Source organism: Hypanus sabinus, chromosome 28 (assembly GCF_030144855.1).
Source record: "Hypanus sabinus isolate sHypSab1 chromosome 28, sHypSab1.hap1, whole genome shotgun sequence".
Classification (NCBI taxonomy): domain Eukaryota; kingdom Metazoa; phylum Chordata; class Chondrichthyes; order Myliobatiformes; family Dasyatidae; genus Hypanus; species Hypanus sabinus.
In genome coordinates, this window is record NC_082733.1 from 6,954,910 (window position 1) to 6,975,082 (window position 20,173).

Below are 20,173 nucleotides of genomic sequence, written 5' to 3' on the forward strand. Positions count from 1 at the left end.
CTGAGGCTGTGTCTTCTTGTCTTAGACTCTCCCACCATGGGAAATATTCTTTCCACATCTACTCTATCAAGGCTTTTCACCATTTGATAGGTTTCAATTAGGTCCAGAACATCAAACACTTTTCAAATGACAAGCTGTTCAAGCCTGGAATCATTTCCGTGAACCTCCTTTGAACTCTCTCCAGTTTCAGCACATCCTTTCGAAGATAAGTGCCCCAAAACTCAGAATACCTTAAGTGAGGCCTCATCCGTCCTTTATAAATTCTCAATATTACACCCTTGCTTTTATATTCCAGTCCTCTTGAAATGAATGTTAACATTGTATTTGTCTTCCTCAACATCGACTCAACCTGCAAATTAACCTTAAGGGAATCCTGCACAAGGACTCCCAAGTCCCTTTGCACCTCAGTGTTTTGTATGTTCTCTCCATTTAGAAACCCTTTCATTTCTTCTACCAAAGTGCATGACCATACACTTCCGTACACTGTCACTTTGCCCATTCTCCTAATCTGTCTAAATACTTCTGCAGCCTCTCTACTTCCTCAAAACTACCTGTCCCTTCTCCAATCTTCATATTGTCTGCAAACTTTGCACAAAGCCATCAATTCCATCATCCAAATCATTGACAATAAAGGTTAAAAAAAAATGGTCCCAACACAGACCCCTGTGGAACACCACCAGTCACCAGCAGCCAGCCAGAAAAGGCTCCATTTATTCCTGTTCTTTGCCTTCTGCCAATCAGCCATTGCGTTATCTATGCTAGAATCTTTCCCGTAATACCATGGGTTCGTAGCTTGTTAAGCAGCCTCATGTGAGGCTCCTTATCAAAGGCCTTCTGAAAATCCAAGTACGTAACATCAACCAATTCCCCTTTGCCTATCCTGCTTGATATTTCTTCAAAAAATTCCAACAGATTGGTCAGGCAAGATTTCCCTTGAGGAAACCACTCTGACTATGACTTATTTTATCATGTCCCTCCAAGTACCTGAGACTTCATTCTTAATAATCGATTTCAACGTCTTCCCAACCACTAAGGTCAAGCTAACTGGCCTATAGTTTCCTTTCTACTGCCTCTCTCCCTTCTTGAAGAGTGAAGTGACATTTGCAATTTTCCAGTCTTCTGGAACCATTCCAGAATCTGGTGCTTCTTACAAGCTCATTATTAATGCCTCCACAAGCTCTTCAGCCACCTCCTTCAGAACCCTGGGGTGTACACCATCTGCTCCAGGTGACTTATCTACCTTCAGACCTTTCAGTTTCCCAAGAACCTTCTCTCTAGTAATGGAAACTTCACACACTTCATGACCCCTGACACCTGGAACTTCCTCCATACTGCTAGTGTCTTCCACAGTGATGACATGGAAAATGCTTATTCAGTTCATCTGCCATTTCCTTGTCCCCCATTACTACCTCTCCAGCGTTGTTCTATAGTGGTCTGATATCCACTCTCACTTCTCTTTTACGTTTGTGTACATGAAGAAGCTTTTGGTGTCCTCCCTAATTATTGGCTAGCATACTTTTGTATTCCACCTTTCATTCCCTTCTGTTTGTTTTTAACAGCTTCGGAATCTAACTTCCCACTAAGTTTTGCTCGATCGTATGCCCTCTCTTTGGTTTATATGCTGGCTCTGACTTCTCTTGTTAGCCATGGTTGTGTCAACTATCCTTTGGAATACTTCTTCCTCTTTGGGAAGTATATATCCCACACCTTCTGAATTGCTTCCAGAAATTCCGTCCATTGCTGCTTTGCCATCATCTGTGCCAGTGTTCCCTTCCAATCAATTCTGTCCAACTCCTTTCTCATGCCTCTGTATTTCCCTTTACTCCATTGAGATACTGATACATTTGACTTGAGCTTCTCCTTCTCACATTTCAGGGTGAATTTGATCCTATCATGATTACTTTCCCCAAAAGGTTTTTTTTTTACCTGAAGGTCTCTAATCACTTCTGGTTCATTGCGCAACACCAAATCTGGAGTAGCTGATCCTCTAGTGGGCTCAATCATGATCTTCTCTAAAAAGCCATCTCATAGGCATTCTATAAATTCCCCCCTTTGAAATCCAGCACCAACTTGATTTTCCCTACCTACGTGCATATTGAAATTCCCCATGACTATTGTAACATTGCCATTTTCCAATTTTTATCTCCCATTGTAATTTGTAGGCCACACCCTTACAACTGTAAGGGTTGTGTACAGGGATCTGTACACAACTCCTATCATGATTGTTTAACCCTTGCAGTTCCTTCGCTCTATCCGCCATGATTCAACACCTTCCGACCCTATGTCACCTCTTTCTAAAGACTTGATTTCATTTTTTACCAGCAGAGCAATGGCTTCCTGCCTGTCCTTTCGATCCAATGTGTATCCTTGGACATTAAGCTCCCAGCTATGATCTTTCAGCCATGATTCAGTGATGCTACAACATCATATCTGCCAATCTGCAAATGTGCTGCAAGTTCATCTACCATATTCAGTATACCGCGTGCATTCAAGTATAACACCTTCAGTCCTGTATTCACCCTTTTCGATTTTGTCTACTTGTTACATTGCAACTCATCCTGTTGACTGCAATTTTGCCTTATCAACAGCCTCTCCTCACTACACATTGCCTCTGTTTGTAAACCAGCTTCCTCATCTTCTGCACTATTCACCTTTCCTACGATATTTCTTGCATTGAAGTATACACAGCTCAGGACACTAGTCACACCATGATCAATCTGTTGATTCCTAACTTTGTCTGAGGTCTTACCCACCATTGCCTCCACAACCTCTCCACTAAATGTTCTGGCACTCTGGTTCCCAGCTCCCTGCAACTCTAGTTTAAGCCCCACTGTTCAGCATTTACAAACCTTCCCGCTGGGATATTAGTCCCCCTCCAGTTCAGGTCCAAGCCATTCCTTCTGTACAGGTCTCACCTTACCTGGAAGAGACCCCAATGATCTAAAAGTTTTATGCCCTCCCTCCAACATCAATTCCTTAGTCACATATTAAACTGTATAATCTTCCTAGTTCCGGCCTCACTAGCACATGGCATGGGTAGTATTCCCGAGATCACAACCCTGGAGGTCCTGCCTGTTAACTCCCTGAACTCCCTGTGTAGAACCTCATCACTCATCCTACCCACGTCATTGGTACCTACATGGACCATGACTTCTGGCTGTTCACTCTCCCACTTATGAATGCTGAGGACTCGATCTGAGATGTTCCGGGCCCTGGCACCCGGGAGGCAACATACCATCTAGGAATCTCATTTTTACCCACAGAACCTCCGTTGTCCATTCCCCTAACCAGCAAATTCCTTGTCATCACAGCATGTGCCTCCTCACCCCTTCCCTTCTGAGTCACAGAGGCAGACTCAATGCCAGGGACCTGACCACTGCGACTTCCCTCTGTTACGTCATCCCCCCAAAGTGCTATACCTCTTATTGAGGGGGGGATGGCCACAAGGGTACTCTGCACTAGCTCCTTAACCCATTTCCCCTTCCTGACTGTCACCCAGTCTTCTGTGCTCTGCACCTTGGGTGTAACTGCCTCGCTATGTGTCTTATTATCACCTTCTCAGCCTCCCGAATGATCCGGAGTTCATCCGGTTCCAGCTCCAACTCCTTAACGCGGAGTGTTCGAGCTGCTGCTGGATGTATTTCTTGCAGGTGTGTTTGTCAGGGTCTCCCTGCCTTCCCACGTCCCGCAGGGGAGCATTCCACTATCCTGCCTGGCATCTCTGCTGTCCTAACTGAGCTGATATAAAACAACCTGGAGCTTTTCTTTTCTTCTGCTTTCTCTGACTGAAGCCTGAAAGAGCGAAAGGCACAAGACCACCACTCTGACTCTGTCCACTCAGATGAAGGCCCTGCCTTCCTTTAATTTGCTCTTGTTAGTCAATCACAAATGCGGGTTGGTCGCTGGTAAATGCTCTGTGCTGCTGCCTTTTCCAGGAGTGGACCTGATTGAGACCCCCTCATCCAGATTGGTTGCTGGTCAATGCTCAATGCTTAATGATCTGAACGATGGAATTCATGGGCTTGTGGTTAAGCTTGCTCATGATACAATGATAGGTGAAGGGGCAAGTAGTACTGAGGAAACAGGGAGTCTTGAAAAAAATTTGGACAGAGTAGGAGAATGGACAGTCAGAATACAATGCAGGGAATTTGATGGTCATGCACCTTCTTAGAAAGAATAAAGATGTAGTCTATTTTCTAAAAGGAGATTGAATTCAAAAATTGGAAGTGTAAATTGGTATTGATACCAATGACATAGGTAAAAAAAGGGAAGAGGTCCTGAAAGAAGACTACAGGGAGTTAGGAAGGAAGTTGATAAGCAGGACCTCAAGGGTAGTAATCTCGGGATTACTGCCTGTGCCACGTGACAGTGAGAATAGGAATAGAATGAGGTGGAGGATAAATGCGTGGCTGAGGGAATGCAGCAGGGGGCAAGGATTCAGATTTCTGGATCACTGGGACTTCTTTTGGGGCGGGTGTGATCTGTACAAAAAGGACGGGTTGCACTTGAATCCCAGGGGGACCAATATCCTGGCGGGGAGGTTTCATAGAGCTGTTGGGGAGGGTTTAAACTAGTTTGGCAGGGGGGGTGGGAATCAGAATGTGAGTGCTGGGATTAAGGTAGAAGGACAAGGGCATAGTGCTAAGAGTTCTGAGTTGATGAGGAAGGACATAATTGCAGCCAGTTAAAGGGGTTGAAATGTGTCTATTTCAATGCTAGAAGTATTAGGAACAAGGAGGATGAACTTAGATTAGTACGTGGAACTACAATGTTGTGGCCGTTACTGAAACTTGGTTGGAGGAAGGGCAGGATTGGATGATGCAGGTCCCGGGGTTCAGGTGTTTAAAAAGGAATAGGATGGGTGGTAGAAAAGGGCAGGGAGTGGCATTGCTGGTCAGGGACAGTATCACGGCTATAGAAAGGGAGGACACTGCAGAGGGAGTGTCCACTGAGACGGTCTGGGTGGAAGTCAGAAATAGGAAGAGATCAATCACTGTGCTGGGAGTAGTCTATAGGCCCCAGATAGCCCCCGGGACACCAAGGAGCAGATTAGTAGGCAGATTTTAGAATGGTGCACAAAATACAGGGTAGTAGTTATGGGTGATTTCAACTTCTCTCAAATTGACTGGCACCTCCTGAGTGCGAGGGGATTGATGGGGCTGAATTTGTCAGGTGTGTTCAAGAAGGATTCCTGACACAGTATGTGGACCAGCCAACGAGAGGAGAGGCTATACTGGATCTAGTTCTGGGTAATGAACCTGGTCAGGTGACAGACCTCTTGGTGGGGGAGCATTTTGGTGAGAATGACCACAACTCCCTTAGCTTCAACATAGCTATGGAAAGGGATAAAGTCAGACAAAATGATAAAGTGCTCAACTGGGGAAGGGCTAACTTTGAAGGGATGAGGCAGGAACTAGCGAGAGTAAATTGGAAACAGATGTTCAAAGGGGAAAGCATAGAAGTAATGTGAAGGAAGTTTAGGGACCACTTGACCTGGGTTCAGGATAGGTTTGTCCCACTGAGGCAAGGAAAAAATGGTAGGAAAAGGGAACCATGGCTGACGAAACACAAAAGGCAACTTGTCAAGAGAAAAATGGAAGCATATGTTAGATATAAGAAGCAGGAAGTAGGAGAGGCTCATGAGAAATATAGGGTAGCCAGGAAGGAGCTAAAGAAAGGACTTAGGAGAGCTCGAAGGGGGCATGAGAAGGCTTTGGCATATAGGATTAAGGAGAACCTCAAGGCATTCTATGCATATGTGAAGAATACGAGGATGACGAGAACAAAGGTGGGACCGCTAAAGGATAAAGAGGGCAACATGTGCCTGGAGGCAGAGGAGGTTAGGGAGGTCCTAAATGAATACTTTGCTTTAGTATTCACAAGTGAAAAGGATCTTGAGCAGGGTGAGGTTGAAATAGAGCAGGCCTGTGTGCTGGACAATGTGGAGATTGCAGAAGAAGAAGTGCTGGATCTTCTTAAAAACATCAAGATCGATAAATCCCCAGGGCTGGTTATGATATACCCCAGGTTGTTGTGGGAATTGAGAGAAGAGATTGCTGGAGCATTAGCTATTATCTTTGAATCCTCTTTGGCTGCATGGGAAGTGCCGGAGGACTGGAGAACGGCAAATGTGGTTCCCTTGTTTAAAAAAGGTAATAGGGAGAAACCTGGGAACTATAGACCCGTGAGTCTTATGTCGGTGGTCTGCAAGCTACTGGAAAGGATTCTTAAGGATAGGATCTACGAGCATTTGGAGAAGTACAGTCTACTCATGGATAGTCAACATGGCTTTGTGAAGGGAAGATCATGCCTCATGAGCCTGATTGAGTTTTTTGAAGAGGTAACAAAAGAAATTGATGAGGGTAGGGCAGTGGATGTGGTCTACATGGACTTTAGCAAGGCATTTGACAAGGTCCCTCACGAGAGACTCATCCAGAAAGTCATGAGGCATAGAATCAGTGGAACCTTGGCTGTTTGGATAAAAAATTGGCTTAAAGGAAGAAAGCAGAGGGTAGTTGTGGAAGTTGTGGTAGTTGTGTATTCTGCCTGGAGGTTGGTGACTAGTAGAGTGCTGCAGGGATCTGTCCTGGGACCCCTGTTATTGGTGATTTTTATAAATGACCTGGATGTAGAGGCAGAAGGATGGGGATCTGCAGATGACACGGAGATTGGAGGAGTTGTGGATGGAGCTGTAGATTGTCGAAGGATACAAGAGGATATAGACAGGCTGCAAAGTTGGGCAGAAAAGTGGCAGATGGAGTTCAATCTGGACAAGTGTGAGGTGATGCATTTTGGAAGGACAAACCAGAAGACTCAGTACAGGATTAATGGTGTCACAAATCAGCAACAATGAATATATAATTGAGGCAGGTTTTTTATAACAAATAAACATTTATTAAATGCTGCTAAAAAAAACACTGAAAGTAAACAAACGACTAACTTAACTGGAAGTCAGCTGCTGTGCAGCAGCTCGAACAGTTTTTAAAGCGGTAATGCGAAGACTGTTCTTAAAGCGGTAATGCGAAGGTCCAAAGTTTTACACAGTCAATTAAAAGGAGAGACTTATTGAAAGGTGTTAAATTCTCTTTTGTCGCGTTACTGCTGATCCCAGCTGCAGTATGCTTTTCCCAGAGGTTTTTCGATCGAAGGAAATAAACAGCTTAAAAGGCACTGACCTTCCTTTGGCGAAACTTTGTATCCAACTCACTGCTCTTTTTTGGCAAAGAAGGAATTATCACGGACACAAGTTACTACTTCCTCGTGCGAAGATTAAACAATCTGTTTCACTGTTGACATTGACTTTCCAAATCCTTCAGTATGTCCAAACTCCGACAAATCTTCACTCTCCACTGACTTTACTGGCAGTATTGTAGCGAAACTGCCGGCAATAACCTTTGAGACTTAAGGCAGAAAATAAAGCTCCACTTTAAAATAAACCTGCGTCATAACATCGGAATACGCAGCAACGTGGAATCACTAGTGAAATCATCCACCGACTGCCCTGCGTCACAGGGAGGGGTTCTTGCCAGAGTTTGTTTATGAGAATGATCTCAGAATTGAAAGGGTTAATGTATGAGGAGTGTTTGATGGCTCTGGAAGAATGAGGGGAATGCCTTTGAAACCTACTGAATATTGAAAGGCCGAGATAGTCTCCATGGAGATTTCTCCATCAGTAGGAGATTGAAGGACCATTGATCATAGCCTCAGTATAGATATTAAGAAGAAATTTTTAGCCAGACGGTGGTGAATCTGTGGAATTCTTTGCCACAAGCAGCTGTGGAAGCCAAGTTATTTTTTTGGACTCGGAGCAAGAAGGCTGCGAGTGAACGGCTGATTTCCAGAGCAAAGGGATTTTTTTACTACTCAGGGTAAAAGAGAGGCAAGATTGTGCAGGCGCATGATGTCAGCCAGTAGAGTGCGAAGGGTTTAGAAAGAAGACTGCTGTATCCAGCGGGCAGCGGAGTGAGAGGTAGCAGAGCGATAGGGCTTTGGCTCAACGGGCTTAGGCGGTAACGGGACGAGGCGGGACAGCTTTAACTGTGTTACTTGCTGAAAGAAAGTAGTATGTGTGTGAGGCCAGTTTGCTGTGCTTGGTGTCAGATGTGGGAGGTCCTGGAGTCTCCCATCCTCCCGGCTGGCCATATCTGCACCCAGTGTGTCAAGCTACAGCTCCTAAGGGACCGAGTTAGGGAACTGGAGATGCAGCTTGATGACCTTCACCTGGTCAGGGAGAGTGAGGAGGTGATTGAAAGGAATTACAGGCAGGTGGGCACACTGGGGCCATGGGAGACAGACAAGTGGGTTACAGTCAGGAGGGGGAAGGGGAAGAGTCAGGTACTAGAGAGTACTCCTATGGCTGTACCCCTTGACAATAAGTGCTCCTGTTTGAGTACTGTTGAAGGGACAGCCTACCTCGGGGAAGCAACAGTGGTCGTGCCTCTGGCACAGAGTCTGGCCCTCTGGCTCAGAAGGGTAGGGAAAGGAAGAGGAAGGCAGTAGTGATAGGGGACTCTGTAGTTAGGGGTCATTCACGCGATTCTGTGGACGCAGGAAAGAAACTCGGATGGTAGTTTGCCTCCCAGGTGCCAGGGTCCGGGATGTTTCAGATCGCATCCAAGATATCCTGCGGTGGAGCGAGAACAGCCAGAGGTCGTGGTACATATTGGTACCAATGACATAGGTAGGAAAAAGGAAGATGTCCTGAAAAATGACTACAGGGAGTTAGGAAGGAAGTTGAGAAGCAGGACCGCAAAGGTAGTAATCTCGGGATTACTGCCTGTGCCACGCGACAGTGAGAATAGGAATAGAATGAGGTGGAAGATAAATGTGCAGCTGAGGGATTGGAGCAGGGGGCAGGGATTCAGATTTCTGGATCATTGGGACCTCTTTTGGGACAGGTGTGACCTGTACAAAAAGGCCGGGTTACAATTGAATCCCAGGGGGACCAATATCCTGGCGGGGAGGTTTGCTAAGGCTACTGGGGAGAGTTTAAGCTAGAATTGTTGGGGGGTGGAACTGAACTAAAGAGATTGGGGAAGAGGTGGTTGGCTCACAAATAGAGAAAGCTTGTAGACAGTGCAAGAGGGAGGATAGGAAGGTGATAGAGAAGGGATGCGCTCAGACCAAAGGTTTGAAATGCATCTATTTTAATGCAAGGAGTGTTGTGAACAAAGCAGTTAAGCTTAGAGTGTGGATCAGTACTTGGAGATATGATGTGGTGGCCATTACAGAGACTTGGATGGCTCAGGGACAGGATTGGTTACTTCGAGTACCGGGTTTTAGATGTTTCAGAAAGGACTGGGAGGGAGGCAAAAGAGGTGGGGGTGTGGCACTGTTGATCAGAGATAGTGTCACGGCTGCAGTAAAGGTGGACTGTTGTCCCTTTATTCAAGAAAGGGAGTAGAGATAGACAAGGAAATTATAGACCAGTGAGTCTTACCTCAGTGGTTGGTAAGTTGATGGAGAAGATGAGAGGCAGGATTTATGAACATTTGGAGAGCTATAATATGATTAGGAATAGTCAGCTTGGCTTTGTCAAGGGCAGGTTGTGCCTTAAGTGCCTGATTGAATTTTTTGAGGATGTGACTAAACACATTGATGAAGGAAAAGCAATAGATGTAGTGTATATGGATTTCAGCAAGGCATTTGATAAGGTACTGCATGCAAGGCTTATTGAGAAAGTAAGGAGCATGGGATCCAAGGGGACATTGCTTCGAGGATCCAGAGCTGGCTTGCCCACAGAAGGCAAAGAGCGGTTGTGGATGGGTAATATTCTGCATGGAGGTCAGTCACCAGTGGTGTGCCTCAGGGTTATGTTCTTGGACCCTTACTCTTCGTGATTTTTATAAATGACCTGGATGAGGAAGTGGAGGAATGGGTTAGTAAGTTTGCTGATGACACAAAGGTTGGAGGTGTTGTGGATAGTGTGGAGGGCTGTCAGAGGTTACAGTGGGACGTTGATAGGATGCAAAACTGGGCTAAGAAGTGGCAAATGGAGTTCAACCCAAATAAGTGTGAAGTGGTTCATTTTCATAGGTCAAATATGACGACGGAATATAGTATTAATGGTAAGACTCTTGGCAGTGTGGAGAATCAGAGGGATCTTGCTGTCTGAGTCCATAGGATGCTCAAAGCTGCTGTGCAGGTTGACTCTGTGGTTAAGAAGGCATACGGTGTATTGGCCTTCATCAATTGTGGTATTGAATTTAGGAGCCGAGAGGTAATGTTGCAGCTCTATAGGTCCCTGGTCAGATCCCACCTGGAGTACTGTGCTCAGTTTTGGTTGCCTCACTACAGGAAGGATGTGGAAGCCATAAAAAGGATGCAGAGGAGATTTACAAGGATGTTGCCTGGATTGGGGAGCATGCCTTATGAGAATAGGTTGAGTGAACTTGGCCTTTTCTCCTTGGAGCAACGGAGGATGAGAGGTAACATGATAGAGGTGTATAAGATGATGAGAGGCATTGATCGTGTGGATAGTCAGAAGCTTTTTCCCAGGGCTGAGACGTTTGCCACAAGAGGACACAGGTTTAAGATGTTGGGGAGTAGGTACAAAGAGATGTCAGGGGTAAGTTTTTTACTCAGAGAGTGGTGAGTGCATGGAATGGGCTGCCGGCAACCATGGTGGAGGTGGATATGATAGGGTCTTTTAAGAGACTTTTGGATAGGTACATGGAGTTTAGTAAAATAGAGGGCTATGGGTAAGTCTAGTAATTTCTAAGGTAGGGACAGGTTCGGCACAACTTTGTGGGCTGAATGGCCTGCGTTGTGCTGTAGGTTTTCTATGTTTCTATGTATATTTAAAGCAGTGTTGATAAGGGCGTACAAAGATATGGGGCCCATGGTAGCTTTGCAGTTAATGTGACACTATTACAGTTTTGGGCATCAGAGTTCGGAGTTCAATTCCAACACTGTCTGTAAGAAGTCTATACGTCCTTCCTGTAAGTGCATGGGTTTCCCACACTCCAAAGACGTACCAGTTGCTAGTTGAATTGGTCATTATAAATTGTCCTGTGATTAGCCAGGGTTTAATAGGTGAGTTGTTGGATGGTGTGGCTCGTTCAGCCAGAAAGGCCTGTTCTGTACTAAATAAATAAAATATATAATTAAAGACAGGAGAATGGGGTTGAAGGGGAAAATAAATCAGCCATGATCAAATAGCAGAGCTGAAATGATGGGCTGAATGACCTAATTCTGCTCATATGCTTTATGGTCTTGGTGAGAGTACAGAAGTGGTTCACCAGGGTGCTGTCTGGATTAGAGAGTATTAGTAAAGAGAGCTTGGTCAATCTTGGGCTGTTTTCTCTGGAGCATTAGAGGCTGAGGGATATCCTGTCTGAAGTGTGAAAATATGAGTGTCATAGACAGGATAGACAGTCAGAGTGGTTTTCCCAGCTAGAAATGCCACATACTAAGGTGGGGGGGGGAAGTTTAAAGGACATGAACATGCAGGAAATGGAAGGTTAGGGATCATATGCAGACAAAAGAGATTTAGTTTATTCGGAATTGTAATCAGCACAAAGAGTGTATCTTGTGTTCTCATTCCATGAGGAGTCCAGGATCTAGAGTCAGGTTTATTGTCACAGACTAATGGATATGAAAGTTGTTTTGTGTCCAGGAGTGCAGTGTAAGGACATGGAATGATACATTACTAAAATAATTAAATAGTGCAAACAGAAAAGGATGAAGAAGGTGGTGTCCATGGGTCCAGCCAGATTGTCCATCGTGACCAGCAGCTAATGCCACCTTTGTATTGGTGCCTGTGCAAGTCCCAAAGCTGCTGACTGTCCCTTCATTCTGCTCTCTCTGTGTTGACCATATCCTTCCTGGTTCCCTTCAGTCCATAAGTTTAATTACCAAACTTGTATCTGTAGTCACTTTTCTCTTAATCCTCCCTTACAGCTGTTTTTGTGTTTCAGAATGCCCGGTCAGGAGCAGAACATGTGTCAAGAAATACTAATTACTTGATGTTGATACTCCTTGGAGATACCCTGAAGCGGCCAAATTGAATCCTCCTCTGCCCTTTCAAAGCCCCCACCCAGCCAGAGTCACCCCAACACACAGTGTGCAAACAGAACAATGGTGCGAGTGGTCACTTCACCGAGTCTCTGGGGGGAAGGGGTCTCTACATTTAACTGTAGGACCATGTAGTGTTAGTTGGCAACATTCACCTTGCAAGCATCTCTTCATTAAGCAAAATAATATTTAAGTCAAACAGAGAGAGTAAATTGAAGTAAGTTTCTACAGCACTGAAGCTGCAGAGCGAATGAGACAGGTCAGGCAGTACACTACATTAGCCCGGCCACAAGTGAAGGGAATAAATCTTTCCTGACAGAATGGAAACCCTGTGGAAAACTCTCGGGATGTTTAGTCCAGAGCGGACTCGTTCGCATATTACACAGAGAATATACTCCGACACTGGAAGAGCAAAATGGCTGACATGTCATTACCACCATCCAACCAACCAACCACATTTCCTTCTGTAAGTGGCAGTGCTCCGTGCTTTAACACATATTAGTCATATTTTGCTGAGGGTAGCATAGAATTGTGTCTGTTCCTTTGACTCTCCCAGTTTTGACAGCAATTTAATAATTGAAGTTTAACTTTGCATTAGCTATTACATTTGCAAAGGTAACCACATATTAGGTGAAAAAGGATCTAGTGCTTTCCTGGTATAGAAAAAGTTTTCATGTTTTATTGTTTTACAACACTGAATCACAGTGGATTTAATTTGGTTTGTTGACACTGATCAAAAGAAAAAGACTCTTTCGTGTCAAAGTGAAAACAAATTTCTACAAATTGATCTAAATTTATTACAATTATTAAACATAAAATAATTGATTGCATAATTACTCACCTCCTTCAAGTCAGTATTTAGTAGATGCACATTTGTCAGCAATTACATCCTTGAGTCAGAACAAAACTGCTCAAACTCAGTTAGATTGCAAGGGGATCATGAGCAAACAGCCCTTTTCAAGTCCAGCTACAAATTCTCAATTGGATTGAGATCTGGATTCTGACTTGGCCACTCCAGGACATTAATTTTGTTGTTTTTAAGCCATTCCTGCGTAGCTTTGGCTTTATGCTTCATGCTTTAGTTATTGTCTTGCCGGAAAGTAGATCTTCTCCCAAATCATAGTTCTCTTGCAGACTGCTTCAGGTTTTCCTCCAGGACTTCCTTCTATTTTTCCTGTGAGTTATTTCAACAGTGGCTTTCTCTTTGCCACTCTCCCATAAAGCTGTGACTGGTGAAGCACCCGGGCCACAGTTGTTGTATGCGCAGTCTCTCCCATCTCAGCCATTGAAGCTTGTAACTCCTCCAGAGTTGACACAGGTCTCTCGGTGGCTTCCCTCACTAGCCCCCTTCTTGCGTGGTCACTCAGTTTTTGAAGATAACCTGCTCTAGGCTGATTTACATCTGTGCCATATTCTTTTTTTTCTTGATGATTGACTTAACTGTACTCCAAGGGATATTCAGTGCCTTGGAAATTTTCTTGTATCCATCTCCTGACTTGTGCTTTTCAATAATCTTTTTGTGGAGTTGCTTGGAGTGTTCTTTTGTCTTTGTGGTGTAGTTTTTGCCAGGATACTGACTCACCAGCAGTTGGACCTTCCAGATACAGGTGTATTTTATTGAAACACCTTGGCCACACAACACTAGGTTGAACAGAACTGAACAGTCCAAGACAGGACTGTTTGGTGACTTTGTCCTTTGATGTTTTGTATTCTGTATTTTTTGCTTGTTATTCTGCCATTTGCACTATTTGTTCTTTCTTTGCACTTTGGGGGTTTGATGTTTTTATTTGAATGGGTGTCTGTGGGAAGAGGGATCTCAGGGTTGTATACTGCATACATACTTTGATCATAAATGTTCCCTGAATCTTGCATTATTTTAATTTCCCTGTATACCTCGATAGACTGATGTGATGAAATGATCTGTATCGATAGCAGGCAAATCAAAGATTTTCACTGTACCTTGGTACACGTGACAATAGTTACCAAACAACCTGCAGGAACACTCATCTGGCTGAACAGCATGTTGGGGGAAAAGATTTTTTGACATTTTGGGTCAAAACCCACTTGGCTAAACGAATCACTTTTATTACCTTCATGAGAATATGGTGGAAGGAGAATCAAGCTAAGTTTGAGAAGATCTTGTCAGGAGAAAATGTTTTTTTTTGAGAAACAGCAAAGTTCAAGTGCGGGAAGTGACCAATTACTGTTTTAGTAAAAAGATTTAAGGATCCATGACCATTGCTTTGTAATTTCACTCTTCAGATGGAACATCAGCACCTCCAGTATCAAGCATCCAACTCTACAGCACAGAAGTGATGGTATCCTCAATGCAGAAGGATGGCAGCGAACAAGGAGCCCCAGACAGCACTGAAGGAGAGCCGCACTCTCAGAAATGTCAACTCTCAGGTGAGAAGTTTAAACTAAAAAACATTTGGCCCTCTCAGGTAGATGTGAACATTTCCTATGGCGCTGTCTGAAAGGGAGTTTTCTTCAGGGACCTGGACAATATTTCACAGTCAAAATCAAAGGCAAGTTTATTGTCATATGCACAAGTACATGTATGCACAGGTGCACTGAAAAACTTGCTTGCCACAGCATCACAGGTACATAGCAACATATAAGCAGCATTCACCAGAAAAGCATAAATTAAACATAAATTACACAAGAAAAAACAGAAAGAAATCGGTCTATTTTGGTGCAAAATGATCGAAGTGTTGCCAAACTCCAACGATTAGGGCATCATCACTAAAATGAGGCTCTCTTATTGTTATTCCATTATTTGTGAGATTTGGATGTGAGGAAGTCAGCAGACATAATTTCTTTATTACAGCAGTGACTTAAAGAAAATATCTGATTGGCTCTAAAGTGCTTAAGGCAGCCCAGCAGGTATGGAATGCATTAAACCAAGGCAAGTTCTTTCTTCTTGGTGGGAACAGACCAACATTACTGTGTGGACATTAAGAGAGCTGCTGTTTTTGTTGAACTGTGTAGTGAAATGTTTCAAATCCACTTTCCACGCCAGGTTAGAGCCTGATCTGAAGTTTTACAGTGGTACTAGTAAGTTAGTGAACCATGTAGAATTTTCTCTATTTCTACATAAATATGACCTAAAATGTGATCAGATGTTCAGGAGTCCTAAAACTGGAAGAAGGGAACCCAATTAAATAAATAACACAAAAAAAACCATTATACTTGTTCCTGCAGCATTTTGTGTGTGTTGCTTGGATTTCCAGCAGCTGCAGATTTTCTCATTTGTGATACTTGTTCATTTATTTATTGAGAAAATTGATCCAATATTACATGTATTTGTTGAAAAAGCTATGTGAACCTCTGGGGTAATGCCTTCTACACAAGCTATTTGGAGTCAGGTGTTCCAATCAATGAGATGAGATTTGAGATTAGGGTTGTGGAGCTGCCCTGCCCTATCAAAAAGACACTCAAACTCAAGTTACCAACTGGGCCTTCTCTTCTCAAGAAAGATCTGTTTATGTGCACCATGCCTCAATCAAAACAGCTTTCAGAAGATCTTAAAAGAAAAATCGTAGAGATGCATGAAGCTGGAAAGTCTACAAAAGCATTTCTAAAGACCTCAGTGTTCATCAGTCCACAGTAAGAGAAATTGCCTATGAATGGAGGAAATTCAGTAGTCCCTAGGGATGGGCATCCTGCAAAGATCACACCGAAAGTACAATGTGCAATGCTGAGGGAGGTGAAAAAGAACCCAGAGGTAACAGCAAAAGACATGCAGAAATCTCTAGAACTTACTAAAGTCTCTGTTCATGTGTCCACTATAAGAAAACCAGTGAACAAGAATGGCCTTCATAGAAGGACACCACGTAGGAAACCAGTGCTCTCCAATAAAAAAATTACTGCACATCTCAAGTTTGCAAAAGACCACCTGGATGTTCTACAACACTTCTGGGACAATGTTCCGTGGGCAGATGAGACAAACATTGAACTTTTTGGCAGAAATGCTCATTGCTATGTTTGGAGGAAAAAGGGCACTACATACCAACACAAAAGCCTCACAACAAATGTAAAACATAGCGGAAGGAGCATCATGGTTTGGAGCTGCTTTGCTGCCTCAGAGCCTGGACGGCTTGCAATCGTTGAGGGAACGATGAATTCAAAATTGTATCAAGACATTCGACTGGAGAATGTCAGGGTAGCAGTCTGTCACCTGAAGCCTGGTAGAAGTTGGATAATGCAACAAGAGAATGATCCGAGAAGCAAGAGTAAATCAATAACAGAATGGTTTAAAAAAGAAGAAGATCCGTGTTTTGGAATGGCTGAGTCAAAGTCCTGTCCTTAATCCTATAAAGATGTTGTGGAAGGACCTGAAGCAAGCAGCTCTTGCAAGGAAGCCTATCAACGTCCCAGAGCTGAAGCAACTTTGTAAGGAGGAATGGCCTCAAATTCCTCCAAGCCGATGTGTAGGACTGATCAACAACTACTAGAAACTTTGGTTGAAGCTATTGCTGTGCAAGAGGATCATACTGCTTACTGAAAGCAAAGGTTCACATACATTTTCCAACAAATACATGTAATATTGGATCATTCTTCTCAAAAAATAAATGAACAAGTATAATGTTTTTTTGTGTTATTTAATTGGATTCTCTTTACCTAGTTTTAGGACTTGTTTGAAGACCTGATCACATTTTGGGTCATATTTATGCAGAAATAGTGGAAATTCTACAGAGTTCACAAACTTTCTAGCACCACTGTGTTTCTGTACAGAAATTCTTAAACCAGATTATTCATTCTGCACTCATTGAATTGGTTTAGAAGGTATTTGCATTTTGCTGGATGTTATTTTGGGATCATTTCTATCTCAGAAGGGTCAAAATAAGATAATGTGGGAGTTTGTTGTTATGAAGCAGAAAGCTGGCTCCTAGCAGAGGCCAATCTCCTGCTCACCAATACCCTGCAGCTTCACTCTCAATGACTCTACCTTATTGATTCTTTCACCACTGACCTACACAAGGCCAGTTGCGTACCAGCATATTGGGATAGTTAAGGAAACTGGAGAACCTGACAAACATCCAGGACATCTTAGGGAGAACGTGCTGTTACGTATCCCATAACTGGATCACTTACCAGCAAAGATAGAGAGGTCCGTTGATGTCTGATGTCACTATTTTCAAAACGTTTTTATTTATAAAGGGGCACAAAAGTAAGGTTAATACAAACATTCAGATAATATACGTTGTCAATACTCAATCTAAAGCGCGGGTATAGCAATAATCATCATTAAGAAGTGAGCTCTACTGTTGTCTAGGGGATAATATATTGTCCGTTGGAAATATAAAAGTCACTCAGAAGTCTGCAGGCTTCAGCCTTTTTGGGAATCGCTGGGTTTCACGTGTTGGCGAGAGAAAGAGAGAGAGAGAGAGAGAGATTGGTGAGAAAAGGAAAACTTGCCCGGGTCTTTGTGAAGCAAATCCGTTGAATCAGGGGAGCGGGTTCCCCCCGATGTTAGTTAAAAGGCGGTTTTCTGTGATTCCAGCCACAGATTCCAGGCCCGGAATCTAACGCACATGGCTTCCTTCAAAATGGCTTCCCGCTACGATGGGATCGCTATCATGTCTTCTTGGTGCGTCTGACCCTCCTTTATACTTCCTCACGGGGTCTCAGATGTCAATCAGGTTGGGATGATGCAATCTCTCTCTCAACCAGCCCACTTTGCCCAAGGGCTTTACACGTGGTATCCATGAGACAACAGTCAATGTCGCCTTGTTTTGCATCCCGGTGGAACGCGGTATTCGGCACGTCTTTCTCTCTCCCATTTCCTGGGTCTACTGACCCCCCCCCCCTTCAACTAGGGCTCTTGCGATTCTCACAAAGGAGGGGGCTGCGGACATAACAGTGCAAACTCCACACAGACTTCAGCTGAGGTCCAGATTGACCCAGTTTACTGGAGCTGAGGGGCAGCTACGCTCTGTGCATGCAAAACTTGCAGCAATCTGGCAGAGTTCAACAGCCTGTTTCTGTGTGCGAATACAGTACTGTGAAACTCTTGATTTCTGTGTAAAACTCCACGGATTTATTTCCAAGAGATTGATTTCATGTCGTTGCTTCAGACTTTGTGCATCGGAACTTGAACATCTATTTTCCCAGCCGATGTTGCTACAGTGTTTGAGGGGTTTTGCAATCACTACACCACACACACATGACAATGGAATAGTTCTGACAGACCATTTGGGGGGTGGGGTTGGGGAGGTTGCTGTACTGCAGTGGTGAAAGACCTCCTTACAGTTATCAGTTTCCTCCCGAAGGAAGGTGTGCAAGGCATTTTTCAAAATGAAAGAAATATGTTTGACTCCTCCTATCAGCAGCAAAATATCAGTCATACTGAAACCTGCTCTTTGGGATTGACTGCACATGGTCCCATACCCCATAACACCTATGTGCAGATAGCTGTGGGAATTGCTTCTGGTTATAATTAGGAGCATTATTTCCTACAGCCATCAGATTGTTGAACTTATCTGCACACTCCTAACCATACCTCAGCAATGGAACTGTACCAACCATCTCTTGGAATAGAATCGACTCGTCTTTCATTACCTTTTTTAGCAATAAGGTCTTATTTTTGCATTCTTGTTTTCATTGAACCTGAATCCGATAACCGGGCGGTGAAATCTGGGCCCAGAGTGAGATGCTGGGCAGCGTGTTCTAGGCCTGAAGCCTTTCGCTGCAGTAGTGTCCGGGTCCTATTTAAATGATATATTAGGAAGGATGGGGCTTTGTGATCGGAGGCAAGACCTGATTTTGTTCACTCTCCCTCCATGTTCACTCTTCTCTCTCTTTCTCTTTCTCTCTCTCTACGGCACTGAGGCTATGAAAACTGCCCCTGGCTGCTGTGCTCCGTGTCCACTAATATGATGGCTGATAATGAGGCTTTGGGCCTTCTCTGGCTGCACTGGGCTTCGGATCTAAGGTCTTGTTTTAGTTTTGAATGTTGTTGCTGGCTTCCATTGTTTGCATGATTTGTGTGTGCTCCTTTTCTCTTTCTCTCTGCATCAGGTGTTGGTCTTTTAGTTGAGTTCTTTAATTTGGGTTCTTTTGGGTTTCTTGCTCTGTGGCTGCCTGTAAGCAAACAAATCTCAAGGTTGTATAAGTTATATGTTCTTTGATAATAAATGTACTTTGAAATCTTGATTTATATGGCATGAAATTAATTGTTTTGCAGCAGCTGTAGGGTGCTAAAACCGAAACATTTATGAATTACAAACTAACTTACTAGTGTAAATGCTGATGTATAAACTGTGTATAATCTATATTCTGTATGCTGTCTGTGACTGTGATGTTGCTACAATCAGGTTTTTCATTGAATTGCACCTCACTGGTCTTGTGTACATGACAACAAACTCAACTTGACAACAAATGAACCTTATCATCAACCCAGTTCAATACTTCCAGCAGCAAAACACCTCCTTTTCATTCCAGCAGGTGGCAATATAACTTTAATATATAACTATCTCCCTATAGTGGGGGAGCATAGAACCAGAGGACACAACCTCAGAAACATCCATTAGAATGGAGATGAGGAGGAGTTTCTTTAGCTGGAGGGTGGTGAACCTGTGGAATTTGTCGACTGTGGAGGCCAAGTCATTGGTTGTATTTAAGGTGGTATTTAAGATAGGTTCTTGATTAGTCAGAGTGTGAAAAGTTGGGGAAGGAGGCAGGAGAATGGGTTTGAGATGGAAATGGATTTGCCATGATCAAATGGTGAAGCAGAATGGCCTGATTCTTCCCCAATGGTCTTATGGCCTTGTCTATTATAATACAACTATCTACTGCCTTGATACATTGACAAGAGTGTCAGTAACTCGAGGAATTTAAGGGATTTAGCTTGAACAACAGAACATAGATTCAAGCAGCCCCATAGTTGCATAAAAGCAGCAGAAATGAAATGCCACAGGGGTGTTGGTGAAATAATGAGCGGAAAAAAGTGGGTTGCAAAGCTGAGATGAATGTAATGAAAAATGGCTTGACTGCAGAATTAACTGAGCAAGATGCTGTTGGCAAGTTGAGATGTAGGAGGAGGCATGGGTGGGGTAAGAAAAGGGGATTTATGAAAGCTGAACACAGATGGAACTCTGCATCTTCAGATGGCCATTTTAAAAGGCACTATCAAGATGAGTTTATAATCCTTTGA